The sequence below is a fragment of the Papaver somniferum genome, chromosome 8, assembly GCF_003573695.1.
Source record: "Papaver somniferum cultivar HN1 chromosome 8, ASM357369v1, whole genome shotgun sequence".
Taxonomy (NCBI): Eukaryota; Viridiplantae; Streptophyta; class Magnoliopsida; order Ranunculales; family Papaveraceae; genus Papaver; species Papaver somniferum.
In genome coordinates this window covers 33761978-33772990 of record NC_039365.1, presented here as the reverse complement: position 1 = coordinate 33772990, position 11013 = coordinate 33761978, and the positions used below count along the sequence as shown (strand labels likewise).

At 43.4% G+C, this 11013-nt stretch overlaps 1 long non-coding RNA gene across 1 annotated transcript; it reads right to left on the bottom strand.

Annotated features, from left to right (window-relative positions):
- Positions 1-1705: 1705 nt before the first annotated feature.
- On the bottom strand, positions 1706-2609 carry LOC113304893. The gene is made up of 3 exons (XR_003338473.1): positions 2489-2609; positions 1989-2053; positions 1706-1892 (listed from the first exon to the last, which is right to left on the bottom strand). It is a non-coding gene; the product is annotated as an uncharacterized LOC113304893 (long non-coding RNA).
- Positions 2610-11013: the final 8404 nt, after the last annotated feature.

The following is an 11013-nucleotide window of genomic DNA, read 5'->3' as shown; positions in this document are numbered from 1 at the left end:
CAGATACTAATACATCTCCAATGCTAACTGCTATCATTTGACTTGATATTCAAACAACTTGAGGAGTAACTAAAGAATTATTCTAAAATAACCATAAGTTACCTTTTGTTGATGAAGTGGAATTATGAATCACCATACTTTTCATTCCAGGGAGATTCAACTTACTATAAAAAAAAATTGGTTATGCAATCCAAATAAGAGATAGACTAAATTGATTAACCAAAGACCTTAATGTATCCTGAACCCTAGGTCTTTTCAAGCCTGGATATTCCAATATAATATCTTTATTTAGGTGGAGGAGGATTTTTGGTTCCTCCTTACCTTGATTTTTCCTGAAGTTGTATTTATTATTGGCAGTAACTGGATTACCACCTTTTACTGCACCTGGTGAATTTTGAGAAGTAGAAGGAGAAGAATTAATCACCTTCTTTTCAACCACTTTGGACCATGTAGTAACCTTAACAGTTTCATCTAAGACATTCCCTGTTTTACCATCAATAAACTTGATTGTATTGTTTTGCAAGACATTATCCTCAAGTACCTCTAATACTTTGGGAGTTTCCGAAACACCAGCTTCCACTTCATTATTTACTTACGTGCCTTCAAGAATATTATCCTCTTGTACACACTCAAGAGGGCTAAATATTCCATTATTTCCAATTTTATTAATTTGAGCAACTTGAATAGTAGGAGTAACATGAATAGTATGAATAACAGAATCTTCAGCTTCACATTCTGATCTGTCACATATATCAAAAGGTTTCTGCAAAGATGTAGTTTCAAATTTATCATTTGTTGAAGATGAATTAGACTGCTGAATTGATGATGAAGTAGCTTTAAGTTGTTGAGGTGTATGAAGTTCTTCTGAAATATTTGTAGTGCTTTTGGCTTTTTACACTCTACATTCTGTGATAAAGTGTCCTACCATTTTACAAGTACTGCAATATTTTGGACTATATGGAATGGAGACTTCTTGAAAGAAACACCCGTATTTAGTTCCTATGCATACTTTGTTTGGGATTGGAAGAGAAAAATAAACTTCAACCAGTACATTTGCATAGTATCCAACATCACATTTTGCTGTTGCTGCATCAATTTTAATTGGAGTACCAAGTTCCTTACATATCTTAAATGGAATTGGTTCACTCTAGAATTCAAGACCTAAACCTGGAAATCTCACCCAAACAAATGCCTTAGAAGTTCTCTGATTAACAGGTCTAAAATTATAAACCCAATTTCTAACTTTCAATACTTGATCTGTAACTTCCCATATTTGAGATTTGATGTAATCACGATCTGTAGCATTTTCTAGTTTAATTGTATAGAAACCTCTACCTAATGGAATTAGTTTACATTCTCCAACTAATTTCCATTGATTTCGAAGAATTATAGCAACGTCTATAAATTTGATTTTCTGTAAATTTAATCTACCAATTAAAGAATATCTCCATGGATCTAAACTTTTCTCAAATAAATCATCCGGTAGTTCAATCAAAGGAATTTTCATTCCTTCAACTGAAGATGATTTTGCAAACTCAGATGATGTTTTAGAACCAGTATTCATTATAAAACACCTGAATTAACACCAAATAATCCCATAAAACATGATGATTGATGTAATATTTCAACAAAATCACCTGGGATTAATTCTGGATTGCATACAAAACAAGATTGACGAAGAATTTTTTTCCAAATTGATCCCCGATTCAGTCGCCGATACGTAGAGCTCGACTCAGTCGCCAATCAGACGATTGATTTCATATTCAAAACTTGAATACATGTAACTTACAAATATTAGTTGCTTTGTTCTCCAAAAATTATAAGCAATCACAGTAAATATACTTTCAGCTGGAAAAGCCCATAAGCTTCATAAGTTGTCGCTATCTTTGGTCCTGCAACCAACCAAAGATAATAAGCTCTCTCACCAGAACTGAGTACACAATTGTAAGTAACATAAAATCAATCAAGTATACAAGTGAAGTACTTACCTGGTAATTTAGAAGGTACACAAGTTGATTCCAACCCCACCAGCGCAATACCTCGCAAGTATTAACTGAATGTCAAATCCACAAATTTAAACTTAGTAATACAAGTATACTTAGATGTTGGAAGTTATGAATTTATCCTTAAACACAAAATTTCTGTAACACAACAAGTTATGAATACATCTTTGCAGGCTTGCAGCATGATGGTGTCGATTTCCAGCAACTTATTACATAAAAACCATTTACAACGATGTCTTCAAAGACGAAAACGACCAATGTTTAACAAGTTTCTTACAAAAACTAGACCTCGGCCGTTTTCGCCATTGAAGACATCAATGTACATAATCAAGTACCACAGCTTCAAGTGGAACTGAAACCAACACATGTATAGCATCTTGAACAAAAATTCAAATTCTAAATCGTTAACAGCAACATAATTAGGTCAGGCCCAACAATCACATAACCGATATTAAACTAGAAAGGAGTTAATATTTCACAAATACCTGCATCTGTACAAGAAGTTCTGTTTTGATCCATCGAGAAGCTTCACTCTCATTTCCTTCCCTGCTCTCTTCCACTTTGAGACCAAGTACTAGAAGCTTCTCATAAAAATTTATCGTCAGCTGAGCCCAGTAATTCACAAAGTCTGTAATTACAAAGTCAATTCTCAGGACCAAAAGTATATGCACAGAAACCAAAAGAAATTTTATAAAACATTTAGGTACCACCTGCAATTGCGCAAGCCTCGCACAAGACAAGGAAAAAAAGATGGAGATGGGGATTCTTTAAGAAGCTCAATAAAAAAATGCCTCATCCACTGTGCCAAATCTTTCTTATTACTCGTTGGAGAAGCCTCACCAGTTGTCCTTAATCGACCATCATTGACCTGTAGGAAAATAGTTAAGTTAAAAATCATAATGGCATAAGAAAATGATATTGTTAATACCCAAATTTCGGTGTAGGTCCTACCCGTCCTAGCTATTGCACATGACCTCACAATACCAATAATAGTAAGAGAGAGAGTTGCATTTCCATTGTACATTCTCCTTCCTTGTATGGGCTTTTCTAAAAATCCCTTTTTTTATGACATCATGCCACATGTCCTAAACTTTCTTAATTACTACTAATGCCATTCCTTAACATAACCTCTTCCTTCTTTGTTAATTCTTCCTTTGTCCTTCCACCCTTTATGGGTATCTTTTATGTGGGCTTGGGTTTAGTCTCCAAGCTCCTACGTCTTGACCCAAGTTTTATCCCTACTCTTTGGGGCATCCCCATCCCGCTAAGGGATGTTATTTTTCATGTATCAACATTAGTCCCCTGACTATTGGATTAATCATTGGATGATCCAATAGTCAAAAAATATTTTGGGGCATCTCCCTGTGTCCACAACGATCTTTGTTATCTCGTCGGACCCGTGATCTTGGGAGACGTTTCGACTCCTCATCGTGCAAAACCCTTTTTCCTTTCAGTTTCTGACGGTTGTCATTCTTACTCATCACTGCCACGTTCGGCCTTGAGACCTTCTTATATATATATGACTGTCAACTTCTTCCTTTTTCAACATTATTCTTTCTTCCCATGCCCTACACACGCCCTAAGGTTAAGGGAATTCCGTGGAGGTAAACGCGCTTTCCCTCTAGAAGATGTTTTAGTTTCTCGTCTCTTAAATCCTTTTGTGCTGCCTTACCCTGCTGCTCCTGGATGGCTTATGCAACCTGAATCGGAGAGCACGGATGCCTTTACATTCAAAATTGTTCCTCGGATGGCCATTCATCGTGGCGATTGCAACCTTCCCTCTATTGATATTCGTTCCAAGTCCAAGACTCATCCAGTATGGCCACATTGGGCAACTCGTATTCGTTCTAACCCTGATCATGTTGTTGCGCTTCAGAAGGACGACATTGAGGAGGAAGAGGGCACTCTTGCATTGGCTCGTCGGGATCGTGATGAGCATGAGGGCACTCTTGCATTGGCTCGCGGGGCGAAGGCCAAGGGGAAGATCATTCAAGATATCCATAAACTATTGAGTGATTCCGATTGGGGACTGTCTCGAGCCAATATCCAATGTGGTGAGAGTAGGCTCATGGCGACGGCCGTGGATACGAACATTGCTCATTGTCGCGCGTTGACGTACAGTTGAACTACGCGTTTTTTTCTTTTTCCAGTTTTTCTTGTTTATTGTTTTTTTACGCACTTTCCTTTTAAGTCCTTTTCTTTCTTGACATGTTTCCCCCCTCCTCCGTTGTTTGTATTAGATTTTTCTTCTTTAGTTAATTGTTTGTATTTAACCTTGTGAATATTGTTCTGCTGGCTATGAGCTTTAATTCTCGAGTCCCCGGTGTTTACATCCGGTGTATATTGGGGTTGCCGCCTTCCTCTAAATATGGGTCGACACGTGTTTAGTCGTGCAGAAAAAAAAGGGGTGGTGGTGGTGATTAATTGCATGGTAATCCACGCCAGCCTCTCTTATATATGTGTCTTCGTATGTAGTTATTGTTTCTTGGTTTAAGCCATCATATCCATCTCTACCTTTTCTGATCAACAAATCGCCAGCATGGCCAATTCTCTTCATGGGTATGTTCTAGCCTTGGCACCCATTCCCATGTTAGTCTCGGAAACGTTTAAGCGGGACGAGCTGAAACGACTTCTGCTCGTAAAAGCCGAGATTGAAGAGCTTCGGACCCAGAGGAAGGTGAATAGGGATGTTAAACGCGCGAGTTTCATGGCACAGTATGAGGTGTACCAAGCTGCTCAGCAAGCCGAATCGTCCGGTCGGGTGTCGTTGGAGATCCAACGGGCATTGGATGAGGTCGTTACTGCTCGTGATGCGGCCAATCAATTGTTCGCGGATTCCCTGATGATGGTAGCTACTATGGATCGCGCCATCTCAGATTGCCATCTTTGGATCTCTAATCATGGGGGATTACCACTTCTTGGACATACCCTGACCTTAGCAGATGCATCCACGCTTGTATCTTACTCTTATCTCGAGGACAAATTGGCTCGTTTATTGATTCTGAAGGAGGAATCGGGTCTACTGTGGACGCTCAGGTTGATTCATCATGATAAGGTGTGCAAGGAATACGACGATCATGAGGATACTCTTTCAGTCGCCCGTGGGGTCGGGGCTGAGAGTAATGTTATTCAGGACATCCTTAAATTGGTGAATGAAGCTGATCAGGATCTCCGTTTGTCTACTGCGCAATGAACGATGGTCGCTTGATGGTGGAGGCTTTGGACGCGGACATTGCTCGTTGTCGGGCGTTGATAGCTGGTTAGGTTGTGTGTCCCTTTGTGGGATGTCTTTAGTTATCTAGTTCTTTGTGTGTTGTTTGTGTTTTTTTTGAATTGGTGCAAGTGATATTCGCTTTTTAATTTGAAAATATTGTTGTCCGTTTGTATAGCAAGGGGTTATTGGGTGGAGTGGACGTTTGATGAACGCGCTTACTCCTTCCCCCTCTCCCCCCTCTCTATTTTTTGTGAGGATGGTGAGATGGACGTTTTCTAAACGCACCTGTTTCCCCTCCTTTTTATGCAGAGATTCCTTTATTTCAAGGATACTGGGTGGGGCGGCATTGGTTAAACGCGCCTACTCCGTCCCTTTTTGTCCTTTTGTTTCAAGGATACTGGGTGGGGCGGGCGCTGGTTAAACGCGCCTACTCCCCCCCTTTTTTCTTTTGTTTCACGGGTTTTGGGTCGGGCGGGCGTTGGTTAAAACGCTCCTACTCCCCCATTTTTGTCTTTTTATTTCAAGGGTTTTGGGTGGGGCGAGCGTTGGTTAAAACACGCCTCCCCCCCATTTCGTCCTTTTGTTTCAAGGGTTTTGGGTGGGGCGGGCGTTGGTTAAAACGCGCCTACTCCCCCCTTTTTTGTCCTTTTATTTCAAGGGTTTTGGGTGGGGAGAGCGTTGGGTAAAACGCGTCTACCCCCCCCCCCCCCCCCCCCCCTTTTGTTCTTTTGTTTCAAGGATACTAGAATACTAGGTGGGGAGGGAGTTGGTTAAACGCGCCTACTCCCCCCTCTTTTTCTTGCCTCGAAATTTATCGGTTAACCAGGCGCCTTCGGCTGCCATGAGACTATTTTGAAGAATTTGAGACTTTTGCAGGGTTTGCCAGTCAATCGGGCTCCCTTGGCTGCCCTGAGACTCTTTTGAAGACTTACAGTCAATCAGGCGCTTTTGGATGTCTCGCGTCTTTGTATAATGTGTTAGTCGATCAGGCGCCTTTGGCTGCCCTGAGACCTTTTGTAGAATTTGTCAGTCGATCAGGCGCCTTTGGATGCCCTAAGACCTTTTTGTAGAATTTGTCAGTCGATCAGGCGCCCTTGGATGCCCTGAGACTCTTTTGAAGACTTACAGTCAATCAGGCACCTTTGGCTCTCCCGCGGCTTTGTATAATGTGTTAGTCGATCAGGCGCCTTTGGCTGCTCTGAGACTTTTTTTGTAGAGTTTGTCAGTCGATCAGGCGCCTTTGGCTGCCCTGAGACCTTTTGTAGAATTTTTCAGTCGATCAGGCGCCCTTGGCTGCCCTAAGACCTTTTGTAAAGTTTGTCAGTCGATCAGGCGCCCTTGGCTGCCCTGAGACCTTTTGTAAAGTTTGTCAGTCGATCAGGCGCCCTTGGATGCCCTGAGACCTTTTGTAGAATTTGTCAGTCGATCATGCGCCTTTGGCAGCCTTGAGACCTTTTGTAGAATTTGTCAGTCGATCAAGCGCCCTTGGCTGCCCTGACCTTTTGTAAAGTTTGTCAGTCGATCAGGCGCCCTTGGCTGCCCTGAGACCTTTTATATAATTTGTCAGTCAATCAGGCGCCTTTGAATGTCCGGAGACCTTTTGTAAAGTTTGTCAGTCAATCAGGCGCCCTTGGCTGTCCTGAGACCTTTTGTAGAATTTTTCAGTTAATCAGGCACCTTTGGATGTCCTGAGACCTTTTGTAAAGTTTGCCAGTCAATCAGGCGCCCTTGGCTGCCCCTGAGACCTTTTATAGAGTTTCAGTCAATCGAAAGCATTTTTTTTTGCAACTTACTTTATTTATCAAGGAGGGCGTTTACATGGCATGACTCATGCGTAAAATTTCTTCAACCATTTGCCATTGATGGGCGTCTTAACTTTAGCTATGTTCATGCGTCGAAGCTTGTAGTATCTGTTTTCTGCCGCCTTTCTTATTGTAAAAGGGCCTTCCCAATTTGCCGCGAATTTTCCAGTACTGGTATTCCTTTGTACGTGCGGGCCGATTTTCAAGACTAGCTCACCGACCTTGAATGCCCTCTCTTTTACGCTCTGGTTGTAGTAGTTGGTTGCGCGCTTTCTGTAAGCTTCCGCGAACCTTTCTGCCCGCGTTCTTCTTTACTCTATTATATCTAAATGGGCAAAGAGGCTCACTTCATCTGGCATGGTATGGCTAGCCATTACTACTCTCGCGGATGGGATTGTTATCTCTGCAGGTAGAATTGCGTCATTTCCGTAGACCAGTGAATAAGGGGATGCGCCGGTGGAACTTTGTTTAGAGAATCTATATTCCCAAAGTGCCAACGACAGCTGTTCGTGCCATTCCCTATGGTGGTCATGCACTAGCCTACTGAGGATGCAGATGAGCGTTTTGTTCGTTGCCTCCGCCTTCCCATTTCCTTTGGAGTAATAAGGGGTATACATGTGAAGTCTTACATTGTATTGGCGGAGTAGATCGATCACATCCTTGTTCACAAATGATTTTGTTTTATCTGCTCTGATTATCATAGGTGCACCGAATCTTCAAATGATGTGCTCTTTGATGAACACGACTTGTATCTCCAGCGTAGTCTTTGAGGGGTATAGCTTCAACCCATTTTGACGCGTATTCGGTGGCGGTGATTATGTACTTGTGTCGTCTCGAGGATGTTGGGTTGATCGGACCTATGAGATCGAGCCCCTAACTATGAAATGGCCACGGCGTTACTATGCTATGCAATAGTGCGCGAGGCGTCTGGATTAAATTCCCATGTTTCTGGCACCGCAGGAATCTTCGAGCGTGTTCCGCGGTGTCACTTTCCATGCTAGGCTAGTAAAACCCTCCTTCATACAGTTGTAGGAACAGCTTTCGCATCCCTTGGTGTTCTGCATCGTGAGACCGGGTCATGACTTCCATTGCTTATTGATTCGACAAGCATCGCAATGCGGCGTTATCATAGATTTTTCGGTAGAGCACGCCTTCATGGATGAAGAAACGCGGCGCCTTCTCTGTATTTTTAGAGTCGTTTGTCTGTCACTAGGCAGTTTCCTGTGCTGGATGAAGTCAATGTAAGGCTGTCTCCAGTCTATTTCCTCGATCGTGAAGACTTCCGCAGGTTGTGGCGGAGCTTGAAAATCGGCACAACTATCCTGGAGTGTTGCTGCTTGAGCTGACATGCTTGGACAATATATGCCCATCCTCTGAAGCTTTCTGTATAAGTGGGCAGCGCCGGTCTGTCCACATGTCTCCGCGTGTAATCCTTGCAGCAGCTTCTCTGCTTCCCTTTTATTTACGCATCTCGTAAGGGATCCTCCGGCTGCCCGGTAGTACAACGCGCCTTGAATCATCACAAATTGTTTTAGAGCTTAAGTGGGGATCACCCGCTCTTTATTTATCCGCGTCAAATCATCGATGTATACTTTTCTCCAATCGTCCGCCTCATCGAAGGACAAGATTCCTTCCACGTACTAGGTAACCCTCTTATTCGTATTGTGACCGTCCCCTCTTCTCCATCTTTTAAATGTACTTTGCTCGCCAGGGTTGCCAGGGCATCCGCGTGTTTGTTTCCGCCCCTGCCGGTATGGTATAAAGTTGATCCCATTTAACTCATTAGTGTTTGGGCTTCCGCTCGGTAGAGTGCCAGGTGTGGTTCTTTGACGCAAAAGTCGTCGTTCACTTGATTCGTAATAAGCGAGAATCGCCTTTGACTTCAACATTTCCGAGGTTGAGCTCTTTTGCTATTCGGAGTCCTAGAATTAGGGCTTCGTACTCTACTACATTATTCCTGCATGGGAAGTCCAACTTGAATGAATATGAGAATAGTTCTCCCTGTGGGGTTTCGAAGACCACTCCCGCTCCTCCGACAGATCCGTAGGAAGATCCATCAAAGAGCATGGCCCAGGGTTTGTCAGCGTCTGCAGCCGCGACTTCTCCGGGTATATACTCGTGTACTTCATCGTCTCCCGCTCCCGGGAACATAGCCATAAGGTCAGTTATTTCTTTTCCTCTTACGGCGTTTGGACGCTGGTATTTGAGCTCGAATTCCGACAATTGAAGCAGCCATCGGGCGGTTCTCCCTGTAAGGACCGACTTTGAATCTAAGTACGCTATCGGGTTCGCTGCTGCCACCACAATTATTTCGTGTGTTAAGAGATAGGGGCGCAGTTTTTGGGTCGCGTATATGAAGGCTAAACATGCCTGCTCTACACGCGGATATCTCAGTTCCGCATCGCGTAAGACACGACTCACGTAATAGATGGGTGACAGTTCAGTCCACCCCATGTCTTGCGCGAGAACTGCACCGATCGCCGAGCTGGTAAACGCTGTGTAGAAGTAAAGAGGGACCCCGCGTTTAGGAGGTCTAAGGATTTTGGGGCTAACAAGACATTGCTTCAGCTTTTTGAATGCGGCGCATTGCGTTTCTCCCCACTCGAAGGGTACACCTTTTTTCAGCAACGGAAGGAATGCAGTCATCAGCTGTGCTAAACCAGGTACGAAGCGGCGTATGTACGATATTCATCCTATAAAAGCTTGCAGTTCTCTGGTGTTTGCTGGCGGCGTCATTGTTGCGATTTATCCAACCTTGCTTGGATCCACTTGAATTCCTTCACTGGTCACTACAAAGCCCAAGAATTTCCCAGATGTTACCCCAAAGGTGCACTTGAGAGGGTTCATTCTGAGTTTGAACTTTCTGCACCTTTCGAAGGCCGTCATTAGGTGAGAGATGTGGTCCTCCGCCTCATGTGTCTTGACTACGATGTCATCAACGTATACTTCTGTTGTTTGATGCAACAGATCGTGAAATATGGAAGTCATGGCGCGCTGGTATGTGGCGCCAGCGTTGTTCAGCCCAAACGGCATTACTACGTAATAGAAGTTGCCGTATGGGGTTTGGAAGGCGGTCTTATTTGCATCCAATGGGTCCATATTCACTTGGTTATATCCGCTGAAGCCATCCATGAAAAAGTACCTCTTCTTTATCCCAGTTGCGTCCAACGTCATGTCAATGTTCGGCAACGGGAAGTCGTCTTTCGGGCAAGCGCGATTAAATCTCTATAATCCACACAACACCTGAACTTTTCCATTTTTCTTGGTTACCGGTACGATGTTAGCAAACCAAGTGGGGTGTTGTATCGGCTTTATGAACTTGGCTTTGAGCAGCCGTTCTACTTCCTCCTTTATTGCGAGGGCGGTTGCTCTAGGAAACTCGCAACTTCTTTGCCTCACAGGCTTGAACTCAGGCGATACCCAAGATTATGCATCACGAGGTTTCTATCTAAACCCGGCATTTCATCATAGTCGTAGGCGAAGACATCCTTGTATTCTTTGAATAGCGTGATCAATGCTTCTCTCTCCTCTTGATCCAGACTTTTGTTTATCATGATGAGACGCTTGTCTTCTTGTGTTCCTATGTTAATTTCTTCCATCTTATCCACAGTGAGGTTCTCTGGTGTTCGCTCTTCGTCAGCCTTTATAGTAACACTTGCTAACTGATCGCATAATTCTTGGTCATCGTGCTATAGGGAAGTTCAGACAGGTTTTGGTTTGCGTCTTCATCGGGAATCTCCGCTTCACTCATTAAATCTTCAGCATGGTTTTGCTGACTTGCGGGTATTCCCTCGGTTAATTTCTATAACCGGTACACATGTCTTCCATCAGGCCTGGAGAAGCGTTGCAAACTAGGTTCTTCGCCCTGTTTTGTCTTCCTTTCTGTTGGGAACACCATCCTTGACGGGATGAACACAGATTTGGTTGGTTTCGCTTTCTCAACTTATTCCCAGTTTGGCAGTGGGGTGAGTTGGACCTCAGGCACTTCATCCTC